The 20,446-nt window shown below is 44.3% G+C and overlaps 1 protein-coding gene and 2 long non-coding RNA genes across 4 annotated transcripts in view; 2 read left to right on the forward strand and 1 right to left on the reverse strand.

Moving 5' to 3' along the window:
• LOC308194264 overlaps positions 1-20,446 on the forward strand; it is an 82,748-nt gene that overhangs the window by 47,774 nt on the left and 14,528 nt on the right. The gene's annotated exons all lie outside the window — the stretch shown is intronic.
• The window catches only part of C1QTNF7 (C1q and TNF related 7), a 55,328-nt gene that overhangs the window by 34,110 nt on the left and 772 nt on the right, over positions 1-20,446 (reverse strand). The window contains exon 1 of one of the 2 annotated variants that reach the window (XM_080589959.1): positions 4,366-5,218. The exons of the other annotated variant lie outside the window; for it this stretch is intronic. The gene's annotated coding sequence lies outside the window, so the exon portion shown is untranslated. Of the gene's footprint in view, positions 1-4,365; positions 5,219-20,446 lie in introns of those variants that run through there. 2 annotated transcript variants of the gene reach the window in all.
• Positions 12,555-16,363, forward strand: LOC308194266. The gene is made up of 2 exons (XR_013950408.1): positions 12,555-15,886; positions 16,170-16,363. It is a non-coding gene; the product is annotated as an uncharacterized lncRNA (long non-coding RNA).

A 20,446-nucleotide genomic window follows, 5' to 3' on the forward strand; every position in this document is an offset into this window, starting at 1 on the left:
AGGTCGTGTTAGCTGTTAGTCATTTTGATAAGCTAGGGATGACAGTATCTATTCCAGCAGGCTGATTTTCCTACAAGCACAAAGGCCATGAACCCACTGCAACCCTCCATCGCTGTGGCTGCTTTGAGCAGCTTCCAGACTAGTTTTCCGTCTGCAAACTGTGATGCCCCAACTGCCAAGAGCTTCTTGTAGAACAACAATACTCTTAACTCTGGGCTCTCCATCTGGATATTTTGCTCCTTTTGGTGTCTGTTTTGATGATTGTCTTGTTTGACATTTAGGTTGGGAGCTTTCTGGCTGTCTTGGAGGATTTGTTTCTGTTTCTGACCCTATGGAAAGACTATAGGCACACAGCAGCATGGCAAGGATTAAAAGTTGTTCTCATTACCTCTTCACAGAGAATCTATTTATTCACGGGTGACTATGAATGGACACATATTTCCATAATTCAGGAAAAGTACCTTCACTTTTCTGCATCTTCAGAGACTTCCAGTATGATCTCAATTCAACATTCATTGAATCTTGCCTCAGTGCTTATGTCTGTAAACCCAAAAGGTGGCATTCAGAGAAATACATACATATGTGCTAAGGTGCTGTACCAGGCAGCAGAGAGAGAGAGATCCTGAGAGAGAGACAAGAGAAGTCTGGTACACATCAAAATGCAGTATCTTCGTATCACTAATGTAGGAGAGTCTCCCTGTGAGTTACATTGCTGCCAGGTAGCAGAGCACTGCCTGGCATTTTCAAGATATTTGCATGTTTGCAGCCTATAAACAATTAGAATTGTTAAAAAGAAAGCCCATCAATCAGAAGTTTTCACAACTCCTCATTTGTATGTAGATTTCTAACCTCATATCATCAAGTAATAGTTATCAAGACTATGGAGTAGAACCCTTCATTGTTTTCCCTATTTTTATTTATTTATTTATTTATTTATTAAGCCTGCAGTACTGGCTACTGAAGAGATCTTAACAGTTTCAAATTGGAATGAAAGGAGCTGCTGTCTTTGATTAAACTGTTGGTTCTGTTAGGCCACTGTTGTCTTGGGTAATGACCAGTCCCACCAACTTAGCAGACAACATCTGGATGAAGCAACCACCAAGAAAAGCACGGCTAGTCAAGGCAGTAATTAAAATAGCTGTTAGCCTTGAGCAACAAACTGCAGGAGTTAGCAGCCTGCACCTGTTGCCTACAAGTGGGCTTACTTTGCTTATAAATGCTTATAAATGCAGAGATGCTGCTCGAGTCCAAACCCTGGACAGTTTGGACCATAAGCTATACTAGGGCATGGCATCCCCACCAGTCCCTTTCTCCATCCCAAGACTTCTTTTCTCCAGTAAGGCTGAACTCCATCCTCAGTACTGTAGAGCAATGAGAGGCTGATCTGAGGTGTGAAAAGGGAAAAAATGGGCATTCTGGGACAGCCTGTCACTAGGGGTTACTGCATGCTGGAGAAGTGAGAAAGAAGAAGGTTCCCAGAGGGAGGGGAGAGACAGCAAAAAGGGAGAGACAGAGCATATCCTGCATTGACACAGAGCCCTTCTAGCACCCCTCCAGCACCATGAACCATTCGACAGCCCAGTTCTTTCTCAAAGATGGAAGTAAAAACTCCAACGATTTGTTGAAATGAGGCATTTCTCTTCTTTCAGGTTAGACTAGTGTCTTATGTATGCACTGACTCGATGAAATAACATATCTTGTGCCATTATAATTAATAAAGCCTTTGATAAACTATGCAATAATCAATCCTTAAGATCAACTAATTCAAATTTAAACAGCGTTCTCACATGTCACAGGCTGTCTGAAGAGATTTATTTGGAAAACAAACTGTTCAAGTCTGAAAGTTAGGTGGAGAGGGAAAAAAAAACATATTTTTAGAGACGTAAATGAATATCCAATAGCAAAATATTTGGATTAAATCAGTTTATCTGTCTTCTTTTTCTTGAAAGAAAATGAAAGTTATGTTCTTATTTAAGATTAATTCTTTCCATTTGTGTTACCAAATTTATTCCTGGTCTAAGATCTTATTCTCTTAGACTCCCTACACATCAAATTTCATACCTCTTGAAAAATGAAATTTTAGTATAAGAAAGATTAAAAGATTTCTTCTCAGCTATTTTCATAGGCACTGCATTATTTCCTCTGGGAAATTTCACAAGGGGAGGATTTCAGCCCGCTCACAGTATACATTAGAGCGAGAATGCAATTCGCAAGCAGGGCAGCTCCTTCAACTCTTCTTGTTGCTCGTTTACTTTGACTGAGCTCACATCAGACTGGTGTATTTCACAGTTGGTTTGTAACTTGAAAACACGAGCTGAGTAATAGGGTGAGAATATCTCACAACAAAAAATTCTGAAGAACATGTGGTTTATTGGTTTGCAAGCGAGGAAGTGACATCAAGCATCCAGACATGGATACTTTTCATTTCATGCATCAGTTCTGCATAGTTAGAGAGAGTACATTCCTCCCCATAAAACATACACAACCAAGTACTTAAAGATGTTCAAATTCAAAGCCATAACCATCTGCTTATCGCAGACATCTGTTGCTTCAAAGCAAAGGACTATATGAAAGGTTCAGAAAGCTTTAGAGCTAAAAAGATGCATTTGCCAAGAGACTAATGGAACACATGAATATACATAAATTCCAAAAATATAACAAACTGCTATTTTCTCCCTGGAGTGCGGTTACACCAGCTAGGTATGTGAGAGTTGAGTTGCAAAGAAAATAAAAGAGTTGCCTCAGATCTCAATTAAATTTTTTGTCACTCTCCAAACACTCTTGAAAAGCAACGTCTCCCTCCTGCATCAGCAGAGGTGTCTGACTTTCACACTGAACCCCGCGTCTTGGAGGAACTCCTGCCAGTGCACCTTCCAAACATGACTGTCTCCAGCCTGCAGCCTTCTCTCTACGGAGCCTTTCCCCGTTCTCACTCAGGGAGGTGGCAGCCCTATTTCTCTGGGAGCAGCTCCACAGCTCTGCGTGCCTATTAATTTCCTCCCTTTCAGCATCCAGGTCTGACTGCCTGGTTGAAGTCCAGGGAAGTCTTTTCTCTGCATCCCCCTCGATGCAGAGTGCCACTTTCCCCATGTGGCTCTTGCATTTCTGTGAAAACTAAGGTCAGCTGGAGAGCTGGGAGCAGTAGCAAGCTCTTTGGCACAGCGACTGTGCTCCTGTGAGCACCTGAGGTGATTGTGGTGGCATATCTGCAATAAATAAAGTTGACATCGCCCTGTGGGTTTGTTCCCACGGTGAGGGTTTGTGTGCAGAGTTGTGTGGGTCTACAGGGAATTACCTGCTACAAGTTACTGGGAGCTAGGAAAAGGTATGAGCCAAATAGGAGATGCAACGTCAGAGGGCTAAGGTACTTTTGGAAGGGCTGCAAGGATTGCAGGGGGGCTAGGAGCTCTCTGAGCAGGACAGTGGGAGCCCTGAGTACACGCAGGTGAACCCGTTACATTTCTCGCTCGGGATAATACCAGCTGTACCCTGGCCAGTGGAGCTAATCAAGCCAGTTTCCTTTCACTTAACACACCACCTGCAAGTGGGCAGCCATCAAAGGGGCAGGGACTAAAAGCCACAGACTACAAGAGAAATTTGGGATTTCATTACCTGTCTCTACTGATGCCAATGCATACATGAACTGAATAGAGAACAAGGAAATACTTCATGGTCTTAAACTACATAGTGAAGATCAGAGAAAGTTGATCCATCCCCTGCAATAAACCCCAAATAACCATACATAAAACAATTCACTTAAGTATCAGCAATTTTTATAATTATTTTTTTATAAATTATTTTTTATAAAGCAATCAAAATATTTCTTGTGTCATTTAATGTTAACCATCACATAATCTGTGATCTCTTAAGTCTCACAAGAGAGGATATAAAGTCCCACAAGACCACAAGCTCGCATTAGGGGTTACACACCACTTTCAGCTTTACTGACACTGCTTCATAAACTAGCATTGTGCTCATTGATTTCCTTTGCACAGGTTTTGCATTTTGCTGCCAGCTTCCCATTGTTCTTGAAATAACTGTGACAAGAACTGTAAAGAAATCAGACTGTTTTCCATGCTGCTCATAAACGGAGAACAGCAATTGTCAGTGATCATAAAAGATAGCACAGCCTGCCCGAGCCACATACACATCCTGCTTCTCACTCTACTCAGAGCAAAACATTTCTAGAAAGAGAAGTTAGTAATTTATTGTGCCTGCATGCATGCATTATTCAGAAGAACATGGCAAGATAAAACAACACTGCTAGTATAAGGAAACTCAGCTGAAGTTCAGATCATCTAAGAGTTTTTATGAGGCAAGAGACTACACAAAGTTTGCTTCAGCAAAGTAAAGTCCTTTACTTACATGACTTGCAAGAGCTTCCAGCAGCTGGAGTCTCTGAATTACGGTGCATGCAGATATTGTGCTCTGCAGAAAGCCCCCTAACTTCGGCACTGGACACAACACTGGTGCTTCTTATTGATAAATAGTTTCCTGATTTTTCCTTCAAAAATATTCTCCAATACTTTTGTATCAGTGGTGCACACTGACAGTAGACTGCAAAGCAGAAAGCCTTTCTGTTGTTACTGAGGAAAGAGTTCCCTCTCAGCTGAATCCAAAGGGAAAAAAAAAAAAAAAAAAAAAAGGAGTCCTTGACCTCGACAACTAGAATAAATCTACTATATCTGTTGGCTCTTTTCTGAATGCATACTTGAGCAGTAACATAAGAGCGAACAATCTGAGTGCAGAAACTGTGGCATGTCATGTTATATACCGGTAGGGTGTGTGAACAATGCGTCTAGCAGAGGCACAGCAAAATGAAAACACAATGCATGTTTTCAGCTTTTATTTTGCTCACATCTTTTAAAAATAAAACAAGGATGACAGGCTTTTCTATTTCTTTTCACAACTCCCAAGTGGCAGCGCTTTCAGTTCTGTCCCTTCTACTTAGGTTCATTGCATTCCAAATTAGGTTATTGCTGACTTTCTATTTCAAACCTCGATTTTCTGAGAATCTCTGTATCTCAGCCAGAAAATATAACCCAAAATAAATTTTATAATTTATGACATCATAAATGCACTGAATTGCTTGCAAGAAAAATGAGCTTTTTTTTTTTTTTCAGATTTTTTTCCCCTTTGAAAGATCTGTTTACTTCAATTTTTTTCTCCCTTTCGTTCCTTCGACTTAAAATGATTGAACTTCATAAAGTAACAAGCATAACTTTTTGAACAAGTTCTTGGTAAAACAAACAGATGTTTGAAAAAGAAAAGATAATGATGTAGCTTAAAACAGGCAAATGCCAGGCTTCAGCTAAAAAGCAGCTCCCTGTTCCATTGTAAAATTATATTTACAAAAATAAAGACATTATTTTAAACATAGTCATTCAATTCCCAGACAGTGAGGACAGATGTTCTATGGAGAGGATGAAAAAAACAGTGTTTTAGGCATAATAAAAGGAGTTGCAAAAAGATAAGAAGGGAAGAAAATCTATGTCCTCATCTATTCTTTTGTATTCTGTTGCAAATGAGGGAAAAAAGGAAACAAAGTTATAGTCTAAAATAAAACTTTTAGATACTGTAAATGCAAAATTCCTGGCTTTATGAAATGTAAAGATAATAAATGCCCTCAAAACTTTTAATTTGCATTTCTTGCTTAAGACAAAGATTTTAAATGAAAAATGACCAAATGATCTCTTTTTTCTAGTGTGTCATGCTTTTTATATGCCAATGGACTTGAGCAACCCCCTACACTTCTTAATTGTGTTATAAAGCTTTTTCTTGAACCTCAGATGTGGTTTGGACTTTTTTTTTCCCCCCAACTTTATTAAAACACCAAAACACATGTACAACTTCACAGTTGTTTATTGGTAAATAAAGTCTCACAGCTGTAGCTGACTAGTAGCAGAGATATATTGTGTTGATTGAAACATCAGTTTTAGTTTAGTTTCCATTTATATCCACTTCCTTTGCCAAATACTGATACCCTAAATCTACAATAAATTAATTTCAAATCTTTTGTTTTCAACCGCTTCTGCCTTTTCCCCCTTTCCCTTCTCCACTTATGATCTCAAAATATGAGGTACTATCAAGCAATATATGTATTGTTTGTATATCTCAGCTTGGACGTGGTGTGCTACCAAGGATGTGCAAGATCTGGGTTGGAGCTAGCACAGTCTTCACTCATTTCATTATTTGTCACATGCACGTAAACCCATGTCTCTACAGGACATTGTCAACTACCATGATAAACCTCTTTTCTCTCTGCTAAGCTGTCAGCAAGCACTTTTTTCCTCCCCCTTTCCCAGCAAAACTTGTCTATTTTTAGAAAATAGCTGGGATTTCTATTTTATTTTATTTTATTTTATTTTATTTTATTTATTTTATTTTATTTTATTTATTTTATTTTATTTTATTTTTAACATGGTTTTATGATGCAGAGGTCTCGTGACCTGGTTTGTAGGAACAATGCTTCGCACACAGGACTGCTCACACACACCCAGGTTGCAGAAGGCAGCCTCCTGAGTGGAACACGTTAGGACCCCATTCAGCTTTCTGTCCGTAATTCCAAGAGGCTAAACTTCAAACCTGCTTGGGAGCTATTTGTGAAGTCTTCTGAGATAAGCAGAATATACACCTAACTTTTCAGAACCAAATCTTGTGTCCGTAATGATATTTTCAGTTCACACCACGAATTTGAGTGTGGGCTAATTATCCCAAGGCATGATTCTGCTTCTGACCCTTGTATCGGGTTTACGTGGCAAGGTTTTGGTAGCAGGAGGACTCCAGGGGTGGCCTCTGTGAGAAAAGTGCAGAAGTTGCCCCTCGTTAGATAAAGGCCAATTTTAGCCAGCTCCAAAGGGACCTGCTGCTGACCAGAGCCAAGCCAATAAGTGATGTTGTTTGTGCCTCTGTATTTAAGAAAAGGGTAAAAGGCTGCTGCGACACAGCAGCTGGGAGAGTGAGGAGCAAGAACCAGCCCTGTAGGCCCCAAGGTCAGTGCAGGAGGGCAGGAGGTGCTCCAGGCACACAGCAGCAGTTCCCCTGCGGCCTGTGGAGAGGCCCCTGGTGGAGCAGGCTGTCCCCCTGCAGCCCATGGGTCCCACACGGAGCAGATCTCCACGCTGCAGCCCGTGGAGGAGCCCCCGGTGGAGCAGGTGGATGTGGCCTGGAGGAGGCTGCGGCCCATGGAGAGCCCCCGCAGGAGCAGGCCCCGGGCCGGAGCTGCAGCCATGGAGAGGAGCCCACGCAGGAGCAGGGGTCTGGGGGGAGCTGCCGCCCGTGGGGGACCTGTGTGGAGCAGTTGTCATGTTGGAGATGTTGTCAGCATCTGCTGACAGATGGGACCCGTGGTATGGAGCAGTTCTTGAAGAGCTGCTGCTTGTGGGCAGACCACGCAGGATCAGTTCAGGAAGGACGGCATCCCTGCTGGAGCAGGGGCAGGGAGTGACTGTGAAGGAGCGGTGGAGATGAAGTGCCATGGATTGACCACAGACACCATTCCCCATTCCCCTGCACCGCTCGGGGAAAGGAGGTGGAAGAGGGTGAATGGGGGCAGGTGTTTTTAGTTTGCTTTTAGTTTCTCATTTCTCTAGCTTGTTAGTAATAGGTAATAAATTACATTCATCTCCCTATGCTGAGTCTGTTTTGCCCATGATGATAATTACTGAGTGACCCCCCTGTCCATATCTCACCCCTTGAGCCCTTTATATCGTATTTTCTCCCCCGTTCCCTTTGAGGAGGGGAGTGAGAGAGTGGTTGTGGTTGAGCTCAGCTTCCAGCTGAGTAAAACCACCACAACCCTGGGACCTGTCATTGCCCAGAGGACACAGCAAGCCATCAGTCAGTGCACTTGCAGCATTGCATGCATGAGCTGTGTCATTTCTCCCAGGCCCCCTGCCCATTCCAGCCACAACAGCCGTGTAAGCTGTGGGAGTGTCAGGGCATCATGTTTTACTGCAGCCACGTGCAATTGTGTCTCACAGCTGGAGAGAGCAGCAGCCTCCACGTGCCGTTCCCTCAATGAAAATGTCATCTGTTTTACTGCGTATTGTATATGCATTCACAGACGTGGATTTGTACAGGAGTTAGGAAAACAGTTCACAAACTAAGGGTCACAGTTATAATTGCAGTTGTAATATGAAATACGAAACTGGAAGCTTGGCCAAGACCTCAGAAGTATTCTGTAATGAATACAGAAATGTCTGAGACTTGTCAGGTGAAAGCTATATCATGATCTACCACACCAAACAGTTAAGAAATCACTATTTTTTTTTTCCTGGTAGAAGTGTAAAGTCTTATACATAAATTAAAGACCTATGTTTCCCATTCATTTTTTGAACACCCTTCAGAAGACTGGGTGGGCTGGGCTGCCCGCAGGCTGGGAGAGCTGCTCTGCTTTTGAGGAAAGGCCAAGAGAGGTGGGACTGTTCACCTGTAGAAGAGACGGCTCAGGGGGGAATCTCATCAATGTCTATAAATACCTGAAGGAGGGTGCAAAGAAGTTGGAGCCAGGCTCTCTTTAGTGGTGTCCAGTGACAGGACCAGAAACAACGGGCACAAACACGAACACAGGAGGTTTCTCCTGAACATCAAGAAGCACTTCTGTACTATGCCGGTGAGTCAGCACTGACAGTGCTTGCCCCCAGAGGCTGTGGAATCTCCATCCTTGGAGATATTCAGAAGCCATCTGGATGTGGCCTGGGCAACCTGCTTCAGGCCCCGTAGTGGCCCTGCTTCAGCAGCAGAGATGGCCCAGATGACCCCCAGAGGTTCCTTCCAACCTCAGCCATTCTGTGATTCTGTGATTATGTCCAATGTCGCTTCATGACATTTTTAAGAAGTCCACATCTGGTTACGTAGTGAGAGGTGCAACATGTGCAATCTATGGGAACCACTAGGCTCAGTTTCACTACTGCATGTAAAGGCTGGGCCGGAAAGACTGAAACTCTGCACTGATTCAGTGGCCGTGTAAGATAACATGGCAGGTAAATATGAACTAAAGAACTTATTTCACAATGCAGTAAACTTTCATTACCTGTAGATGGTTCATCTGGAGATGTACTGTGCCATTGGTTCAGAGTTGCATTGGCTCCTTGGAGGTACAGTGCTACCTAAAGGCGTTTACATGGTTTTTAGGATCAGTCTGGGGCCGCACATACTTTTAGTGGAAACATTGAGCTGCACTGCATCAGTTCAGTCCATCATGACTTGGTTGGTCTGTCCCTAATGGAGACAGGCTGTTTCCTGCAGGGCTACCTTGGGGGTGCACGCCATGGTCTCCAGTGCTTCAAGAGGATGTATTTGCTAAGGTACAGCATTAGTACCGAATCAGAGAAATAATTTTGGTTGGAAGAGACCTTTGTAGTTCACCTAATTCAATGTCTGCTCAAACCAGGTTTAATCAAATCAGTTTGCTTAAAGCCACCTCCAGAGATGGAGAATCCACACTCCCTATGGGCAACTAGTTCCAATATTTGGTCACCTTCATGGTAAAAACAAACAAACAAACAACAACAAAATCCCACCTGCTTAGAACTATTGAGAATTTCCTTTGTTTCAGTTTGTACCCGCATGCTAAGACACGCAGCTGGTGGTGAGTCTGCAATATCTACCTCAGGTCCAACAGATTTGCCTCTGGTCCAGAGCTAAAAAGCTCAAACAGCCCTTCACTGACTTCAGCCGGCAAACGTCTCTGCAGTATGTGCGCCATGCCTCTATTATTCAGGGTTTTCAGCTCCATGCAGCACACCTGACCCGCATTACCCCTGAGATCAAGGAGCTGGCTCAATGATTATGATTCAGGGGATTTTGCACACCTTATCCCAGGTAATCACAAACTCTAGTTCTGATCACAAAACCATTTGATTATACTTACCTGCCATGGAAGACAAAAGATAATACCTTATTTTACAGATATGGACAGGGGCACAAAAGCAACATTATTTGCCAGAGATCACACAGTAAGTGCAGAGCAAGAAAGAGTAAAAGTATTCATCTCTCCAGACTTGCATCCTACCTGCTGGACTCTCTTCTCTGTTCATTTCTTAAATTTAGAAGCTAGAGGAAGGCTGTAAGCCAGCCTGCTATTATGGAGCATTTTCTGAGGGAAGGGTCAAAGAAACACAGCACTTGTAAGATGCTAGCTATGTAATGGGTTCCAGTGCCGAAGCTGAAAGTGGGGGAAAATTAAAAAGTGCTAATGCTGCTGCTGTACATGTGGTGGGCAGCTGCACTACGCATCATCAAATGAGTGATTCTCCTTAAAACACAGCCCTTCTGACAATCTGGAATGGAATCCAAATTAGTAAAAGCTGGTTTTGAAAACCTTGATGTCTACTGCTGTCAGTGAGAATTCATATTATAATGATCAAAAACTGTATGAAGGTGAGTATTGCTGTAACTTGTTTAAATTGCAAGCCTGGAAAAATATACTGAAGACATCTGGAATCAATTTCTGTTTTGAAATTCAGTTCATACATAAGGAAGGCTTGTGAAGAACTGAAAGACATGATAGTCTTGTCTTGAAAGACATGAACTAAAATGAAAGCATTTAAATAAGTGCTTTATATGCATGTTCCTCTCACTTCAATCTCACATCTCACTTTTGGCAAATAACACTGTCTATGGATGGTTCCCTCTAATACATAAATAAATGAAATGCAGATAGGCAACAATATATTACTTCTGGGGGAAATATATATATTTTTATATATAGTGGGGGGTTCTGATCTATGCTAGACATGTTCTGCTTCCTGCAGCTATCCAGTTAAGCTTCTCTGCAACCCATATGTGGAAGTCCCATACTACCACCCCCTGTCTTCAGAACTGTGCTGCATGCATACTCAGAGTTGCCAAGCCAGCAAAATCAGGACTGCAGCTATTTCTCACTTAAGGTGAGATGCTAATGCCACTCATTCACTTGGTCTCAGCTAGTATATGAGCTAGTGAATAGTGGGCAAGAACTCAGGAACTGCAAGTTCCTGTTGAGGCTTCAAATTACGCATTGAAATGGAAGAGTTTTGGCATCTACTTTTTTAAACCTGTAGTGTATACTATCTTGTGCACACAGCTTCTCAGTCTTGAAACCTGAATGGCCAGATCTTGAGCTGACATATATTGATACAGCTGCATGGACTGCAAAAGCAGCATAATTAATTTACACCAGCTGAAGTTCTGGCTCAGAAATGTGTAGGAGCACATATAATGCCTTCCTGGTCATGTGGGTGCCACACAAGGAGGACTCAGAACCTGACAGCAACGATGGCTTTATAGCCACAACAAAGTTCGTCCTCAGGGCTTTTACCAGATACCATGGGGGCTGAACATTTGTTTTTGGATGTTTCACTGAGTGTATAGTCTCAGAACATAAACAACATATGCCATTAAAACCCATCAGAAGCAAATCTTGAGCACATACAAATGCCCTGAACTTGCATCTCAGGAGCTGTGTGATCTTCCATCCGGTGGTCTGAAAGGATTCTGCAATAAATTGCCTTGCCTTTTAGAGGTCTGAAAACATGGATGAAGACTGTGGATGCTTGAAGGCAAAGAGAGTCTCACTCTTTCATTGTGGTGTGTATCTTCACCCAAAAACAAAACTCATTTTAAATACTGCTACTTCATCAGAGGCTATTTTAGACCAAGTGGTTAGACACATCTAAATGACATGTTCCTTTATTGCTATGAGCTGCAACCAGTCTCCTTTCAGTAAGCATGAGATATTCTTACACAAAGGTATCCCTGGCCATCCCCTCATAAGTACAGCATGAAAAAAGGCACCTCTTTAACTATGTAGGGAAGAAGTGACTTAAAGTGTATAGCAGCATTTGACATGCATCCCAGTTTGCAAGAAGTAAAGGACTACATTGCTAGTACAAACTAATGTAATGACATATGGCTTCTCCATTTGGGAAAATGCTGCAAAACTGAAAAGCAGATTGCAGCTTTTCAGAATAAACTGGTGCCGGAGCTCTCATTAATGTAACTTAAAACTGCTTGAGCAGCACAGACTTGTCTGGATTGAGTTAATTTTTTTTTCACTTTTTTAGTCCAAAAATAGAATTGCTTCAGCTCCGTGCAAGCTCAATGTTGCTACAATTGTCTTCAGTAATCCTCTCAAACCCACTGTTTTCCCAGATCACTTTATGGATATTGTCTATGGGAGGGAAGGGAGTGTAGCAGCTGGAGCAGAGTGCTGAGGGATCTGATTCCTATTCTTAGCTCCATGGTTGACTCTGTTTTCCTTCTGTTATTCTTATAGTCTCCTTCACTCTTCCATTTAACCTACCTGAAATTCAGGCTTGACGAGCAGTACTTTGCAATTTTGGTACATTGTCTAATTCTACCATTTAATAGAATTAATGGAGGAGAAGGGTTTCCCAACTGGTCCAGCCCTGGGAGATGCTACTCACAGCAGAAGAGATTGTTGAGGAGATGAGTGCTGATCATCGCAACATCATCTCACAGCTTTACCACCATTCCAGTGTAAGGTTTAATTCCCCATGCTCCCAGAAAAAGCTAGATAGCATTTGCTTTCAATTCGCTCTCTTGCTGATTATTACACCTGAAAACCAAAACCTCCAAAAGCAGAGTGCTGTGCCCTGGCTGCAGTAAATGCACCCCCATACGTGGGGCTGTAGGGGCTTACTCTGATCTGCAAGAGTGCCAGAAGGGACAGCCTGCATGACATTGCATCCTTTGCTGCAGCACAGGCACTGGCATAACAGGAATGGGGATCACTGCAACATCTACTGAGAAAAGACACACTGAACAGTGTTCCTATGTTTTTAAAGGTGTTTGAGGTTGAAGAAATCAGTACAGCCATCCATTTCTTACATAAATGAGCTTCATTGAACACAGAAATTTTTGCAAACGCAAGGCGCATAGGCTTCTGGTAGCAGCCCCCTAATAAAGACTTTCTGCAATATTGGGCTGGTGTTGCTGTCGAGTCTCCAGGAATTTTTAAAGTCTTTTTAAGGCTACTGCATTGCTGCTACTTCAGTGCTGCCTGTGAATGATAGACATGCTATGGCTAGGTGCCAAGCTGCTTGAAAAAGAGCCCTTTAAAATAAATAATAACACAACCTTTAAGCATTAGGAACTGATGGTGTGAAGTATGTGTCAGGTAAATATATAGTTTATTCAGTATAAGTGCACATGCTCAGGCACTCTGAGGTTAGCCGCGGCCTCCAACACCAATACAGTATTACAGAATCATAGAATGGTTTGGGTTGGAAACAACCTTTAGAGATCACCTAGACCAACCCCCCTGCCATGGGCAGGGACACCTTCTGTTAGATCAGGCTGTGCAAAGCCCCATCCAGCCTGGCCTTGCACACTTCCAGGGATGGGGCATCCACAGATTCTGTGGGCAACCTGTTCCAGTGTCTCACCACCCTCATAGTAAAGAATTTCTTCCTAGTATCTAATCTAAACCTACCCTCTCTTAGTTTAAAGCCACTACCCCTAGTCCTATCACTACAGGTCCAGCTGAAAATGTCTCTCTCCATCTTTTCTATAAGCCTCCTTTAAGTATTGAAGACTGATGTAAGGTCTCCCTGGAGCCTTCTCTTCTCCAGGCTGAACAACCCCAACTCTCTCAGCCTTTCTTCCCAGGAGAGGTGCTCCAGCCCTCTGATCATCTTCAGGGCCTTCCTCAGGACCTACTCCAACAGGTCCATGTCCTTTTTGTGCTGTGGGCCCCAGAGCTGAGTGCAGGGCTCCAGGTGGGGTCTCATGAGGGCATAGCAAAGCAGAGAATCACCTCCTTGACCTGTTGGCCATGCTTTTTACGGGCAATACCAATAAATTTATGGGTCTCACCCAAGCACCGTGCTCAGTTGGCGTGCTTGCTCTCAGAGAGTGGAGATGAAATAACGCCTTCAGGAGCAGGAAGGGTGCGTGCTGGAGCTGCAGTGGGGCCTGCCTTTGGCACTCATGCGACAGAGGGCTGCAGCGTCTGTTATACACAAATAAAGCTCCAGAGGCCTAAATAGATAAATATTAGAGCCGCTGATTAAAGGAAGCAATGCCAACCACTTTCGGCCAGCATAGCAGGAAAGCGTTTCATTACCTCAGGTTTAAAAGACCTTGGACGTTTAGTGATTCCAAGGACTTGCAAAAATTACAAGGAGGAAGCACCGGTAACAATATCAGACACACATTCACTTCATTCAAGGCCAAATTAACCTTAATTATCCAATTTATAAATCAGCTTTAAGTGGAAGGCTCCCTCCAGTCCCCCTGCTGCCGCATATTTTTGGGATTAAGTTGTTTGTTTTTAGTGATAAATTAGAAACATCTGCTTCCGCTGACACACTGGGAAGGAGGCACATGCAGCAAACTTGCCCGGCGAGCTGCTGGGATGCTGGAGGGGATTTGGTGCCAGGGCCTGGGCACGGTGCTGCCGATTTCTGACCACGAGGACCCAAGGGACCTGGCCTCTCCCCGCTGTGTGGGGCGGAGGAGGACCATGGCTGTCGCAGGGCCGGGCCGGGCCGGTTTCTGAGGCGGGCCGGAGCAGCGGTGAAGGCTTCCAGCAGCGCGCGCTAGGCAGATCCTGCCTTTTAAGGGTATCTTGGCAGCTCTTCCACGCGAGTGAAACTGTTTCTGCTATGGGATCATCTCGTCCTAATCGCAAGGAATCCAGACCGCGTTCCAGAAGAACCGCAGAGGTCGTACAAGCATGAGCGATGATGGCAGCGAGCGCACACAGAGCGCTGTCCCACCATCTCTTCTGATGGAGGAAAGGGTGCCGGTTTAGGGGACTGAAATGTTTTATAACCTGTCTGTATCTCTGGAGAAGCGATACAACTTTTTGATCGCCGAGGCAGGCTGAAAATGGCCAGAAGGTAAACCACATGAAAGCATCTGCATGGACGTTCACCTCATGAGGGAGGTACAAAAACAACCTTCCTTGGAGTGAGCCACTCTTCACTGAAGTGCAAAGCTCAGGCTCAATCCTGCCAGACGTAGCAACCTAAAAAATATAACCTGGGTGTCCGTGGAGCTGCACCCATGATGAACCTGATCCTTGCATCCCTGTATGTGACCCCTTCAAAGAGGCCTGGGTCTCACTGCAGAGGATTACTAGGACTGCAGAACCAGACTTTTTACATGCGCTGGCTGGGTTTTTGTTCCAGTTTTTGACAATCAAAACTCTCAGACTGCAGCCTCAGGCTGCGAGGACAGAACATGCCTGTAGAAGGGGAGAACATGAGATGCCAGGAGGTTTCTGACAGGTAACTCCTGCTGCCAAGATGCCCTCATTTTCTGCCTGGCTGTCTTCTCCAGATATGTTTGAGGATTATGTGCATTTATCCAGGGTTTTCAAGTAATCCATTAGCTCTTTCAGAGCAAGATAATTTCTCTGTCAGTGCAAGAAACACCCAGCAGTCACTGTATGTTGGCTGTACAGTAAGGGTATGACGATCTGGACAATTCCTGGAGGCGTGGGAGGCATCACTGAGGTGTGATGCAATGTAAATATATTTCTGTCTGAGAAATGCCAGGCACTGAAACTTTCAATTGCAGTTCTGCCTAAAGAAGGCTACAAAGCCACGGCTGAGCTGCATGCAGGGAGCTGTCCTATTCAGTCCTGCAAAGGAAACTCTTCATTCTCCTTGGACTACTGAAGGCCGCTTGTGGTCCTTTTCCTCCAAAAATGCAGCCTCCACACCCCCACTCTGATGTAAAGCAGTACAACCTAGCTGTAAAGCTTAAAATATGGTGAAATGCAGCTGATACACCCCCTTCCAGAGAAACCAAAAGCTCTCTGCTGGTGCAGTGCCCTCTCACTGTGCTGAAGGCATTGCTCACCCTCCCGAGTGGGCAGCAGAGCCCCTGACCCCATGGGGGGACCTGCTCTCGGGGGGTGCGGGAGACAAAGGTGAGTATGATGGCCTGTTTCACAGCTAGCCAGAACCATTGGCCCTGATTGTTCTGCTTAAGCTGTTTTCCTCTGTCTGACCTCCAATGCTGCTCTTTTAAATGCTGTAATACGCTCAGGAGAACATGATCTTTGCATTCTTATTGGGGCCATTCAGATATATAATCAGATAATAGTGAAATAATGTTGACTTGGGTACTTCTTTATTTTTATTTTTTGTTTTTATTTTTATTTTTATTTATTTATTTATTTTATTTTCCTTTTACCCATGCTGTGGGGACAGAAGGGAACATTTCCTTCCTCCAAGAGAGAAGTGGGAGCTACAACCTGTACTTTACACCTTTAAGGGAATTGCTTTGCAGGAGTGTAAACTATCCTGTTCCCACTCAAAAATCACCACCTCTCTCTGGAATGACTTCTCCCTGCCCCACCTCAGAGCTGGTGCTCAAGAGGTCATCTGCTGACATGTGTGACCACTTTCTAGCAGGAATGCCTGCACTGAATAATAGGAACTGTAATTCAGAGAGGCCAAAGTAGCTTGGGTCTTTCTCCCAGCCATCGTGAAGTCAGCCATCTGGAAGATTTAGAGCTACACTACAGCCCCACATTATTTAAGCAGGGGTTACAGGATGGCCCAGCGACCACTGTGGTTTCAGGAAGGAGTGGATGCTAGCAGGGTCCCCCCCAAAGCCTCCTCGAGGAAGTGGTAAAGGGGGATCCCCTGGGTAAGCATGCAGATGCACCAGGAAAATGGGAGGACTACAGAAAGGAGAATACCAGATAGGTAACTTACAGGAGGAAAGGGGTACTGAAGAGGAACTGAAGAGACATTGAAAACATTTGGGACAGGGAGAGTTTCTAAAGCTGAGCTGTGATCAAAGCCTGTTCTCGGGCTTTAGGGCCAAAAAAGGCCAGGCTCTGGCAGATAACCTGCAGAGCATATCTGTGCAGAGCTGGACCTCATAACGTCTCAAAGGAGCCAACTGCTCTGTAACAAAATACTGACATGGCGTCTGCAGTGAGCAATGGATGCAAAAAGTAACCTAGGTGTTTCTCTGATACATCGCCAAAGAGCCATTTCTACTAGTGACAGTGAAAAGAAATTCTACGTGAGAAAGGACATGAAACATAGCCTGGGATGTGTCAGGGGGGTGGGATCGGTCCCCAGGTGCTTTAAGGCACAGCAGACCAGAGCTGTGCAGGAACATCAGTGCAGGGCTAGCAAGACTGGCGTAACATCAAGTTTTTATGGACTGCTGAAAAGGGAAAAGACTTTCGGTCCTCAGTCCTAACAGCAAGCGAGAACAGAAGACACATGTTCCAGCAGGAGGGAGCTTCTCCCTCCAAGAAAATGGAGAGTTTTCCCGGAGCAATACAAAAAAAGTGAAGACTTTTCCCTCTTTCTCTCTCTCTCTCTCTTTTTTTTTTTTTTCCTTTTCTTTTCTGAAGGGTAAAGAAATGGGAGGTCCCTCTCGCAGCAGCTCCCAGACCAGGTCCCCCACGCTGGCCTGGAGCCAGGGACGAGGCCCACTGGACAAAAGGAAAGAGGTGGGGAGAGCAGGCTGGACACACACCTCTTTAGCCCTGCCCTTTGAGCCCTTCTTGTTTTCATAGCAGTGTCACTCCCTGTTTTTGCTGCACATTTTTTAAACTACATTTCAGGTCTTGTTTCCTTATTAATATCCTCTCCATCCTCATTTTTTTTTTTAATGAAAGAAAAATATATTTATTAAAAGAATGTAGCAAACACTGAGAGAAATAAAGCAGAGTGCATGAATTACAATACATCCTAAAAAGCATCCCATAACGGAACAGTTCTCTTCCTTCCCCCTGCTTTAACCTCTGGCTTTTTCCAGATGTTCCTGTTTATAGCAGGGTGTCTGATTTTGGGTTTGGGGTCTCTCCAAAGGAGGAGGGGAGAGTGTAAGCTGAAAATAGGATGGGTGGCCTGCTGGTGTCCAAGCACAGCCAACTATCTCAATTAAATCTTGTTCGAGATTTGGCCTCCACTTCTGTAGGCTGCACCACGCTCGGGGCTCAGAGACACAATACAGATGAGGAAGACAAATCCAGTAGATAGACTGAACACAAGCCAATAAATTTAAGCCAGCACAACATATGGACTCTCACATCTCTCAGCCTAGGAAAGACTGCTCCCCACAGATTTCTTCGAGGTTTGCCCAGACAAAATGAAACATCCCAGCCAGTGAGACTTTTCCCCCCTTTCCCTCAGATTGTTTTATAACGACATCTCTCTCCCTGCCAGGATTATTTTCCCATTGTGCACAGCCTAGTCTTTCCCCTTAAAACTGATCCCATTATTATTTGTGATAAAATCTGCCTTCGTACTAAACAGTTCTGCCCTTCCCAGTGCTTACACCTGACAGAAATGTGTAGACTGTTTTATCATATGATCCTATCCCCTCCTGCTCAACGTTTAGTGAAACTGTAAAACATCTCTGAAGGCTAGGGTCAGGTCCTTTGCGGTGCTGCCTTCATCACTCTGAGCTCTCCAATCCACATCCAACATCAGGTGAGGCTTGGGGCTGGACACCCTAAAGCAGATCCACACTTCTCTTCCAAAATAAAAACTAAAGCCTAATATACGGAGAACCTGAACATGTTACTTCAGTGCTGTGAACTCGGACTAATCTGGATTTCTTCTTCCGCCCAACAGAAACTACACTACACCTCTTAATTTAGGCTGTGCCTCTTAATTTAGAGAGACTGTGAGCAGAAATGAAAACCTTTTGCTGACAGTTGCAGCCCGATGCATACCACTAAAATGTAAATCTGCCCAGTAATTATCTCACTTGCAGCCTTTATTTTCCCTGTTTGATCACCAAGATGAACCTGCCAAGCCTCTGGAGTTTTCTGCCAAGTCAATCACATAACTGCTTTGCTGTCCTTTCGACTAACAAAAAATCCACACCAGCAGATAAAACGGAGTTTGACCTGTCTTGTATCTGTGACAAGCAACCTCTAGGAATCAGAAACACTACTTTTTTATTTTTTAAAATGCCTCTTAGTTGTATAAAAGGTTGCAGCCTTCAGATTCTCACTCCTCTCAGAGGTTAAGTTTTTCCGGCCTCTCTTAATCCACGTTTTATCATCTGCAATGTGTATCTTCAGGAACGTGGATGTCACTTGGCCATACAATGACAGCATGCGTAACGGTGCTGCAGCACTGGTTTAAGGACCCTGAGCATTAGGCTTTGCAGCATACGGGGCAGGCCCACGAGCAGACACCTCACAGAGAATTAAGGATACAAGTGAGCTCCAGCACGGTGAATGGGACAGAGGATCCTGCCCTGCGGGGACTCAATCCAGCCCTCAGTTTTCCCATCCACCTTCTTGCCTTGCAGCTGTTACCTGTCACTACCCTTCAGATGGCGGGGTGTTGTGGAGGAAGGGTAAGGAATATGCAACCACTGAGGAGGGGAATTGAGCTTCCCAGGCCCCATGCCACATAGTCCTTGCCTAGGCAATGCTTGTTGGACACACCTCTGCCTGCCCTACCTTTCCACAGCTCAGCGAGGATGGTGATGGTGGGGTTCCCACTTGGCACAAAACTTCACCCAGGGGTTCCCAAATGGAGGCAGGCTTTCAGGTTTTCCTTCTTTCCAGTGGGCCTGGCATATCAGCTCCTCCACATCCAGTTTTGCTTTTCCACACCATTTCCCCTGCCCTCCCCACTCCATGTTTCTCTACTCTTAAACACATTTCTTAGGTGGAGCATGGCCCATGGGGACATAGTCTCCTGGGTGGGCCGGGCAGTACGGGAGCTCAGCAGGACTGCCCCGCATTTCCACATGCTCTGAAAGGGAAAATCCACTCCAGCAGCACAGCTGAAGCTGTCCCAAGTCAGGGAAAACAAGGAGCACGGGACTGCAGGAAGAAGGGAGTTCCACCATGGGTCGTGGGATTTCTGAAGCAGGTTGCCGTTTCTCTAGCAATGAGTAGAGCTGGTAACAGCAAATTTCCGCAGCTTGCACGGCTCCAAGGGCTGTGGGTAATGCTGTGCTCACACCCATATTTTCCTAAAGCTTCAGCTGAAAACCTTCATCATTTCCTTGAAAGTGAGTGGGTTAGAGGAATTAGGCACCGCTGTGAGTATCATGTTTTGGGCAGCTGGCATGCAAGCCAGCGCTGCCTCCGCCCCATCTGCACAACCCAGGGACCCAGGGGAAACAAGAGAGCAAGAAACTGCTTATCCACTTACACCCTCACCTACCTACACCACGGCTGTGTTCAATCACTTGCACTCTATTTAACAACACCCACTCCCTCCCGTGTGTCTGTAGCACACAGCCAGAAAGCATACTGCCAGTAGCAGTGGAAGCACGGAAAGCTAAATGACCTTGGGAAAGAAAACCCCAGCAGAATAAATGCCCCAACAAAATAACAAATGGGTGTTTTTTTGTTTTTTTGTTTTTTTCTTTTTGGTGAGAGTTTAATACGTTAAATTCAGGAGATTAACTTTGCGAGAGCACAACCCTGAAGCAAAATGATTTATTCAGTATTTACAGATTTTTTTTATTTTTATTTTTTATTTTTTTC

Source organism: Anser brachyrhynchus, assembly GCF_964034855.1.
Source record: "Anser brachyrhynchus genome assembly, chromosome: 4".
NCBI lineage: Eukaryota > Metazoa > Chordata > Aves > Anseriformes > Anatidae > Anser > Anser brachyrhynchus.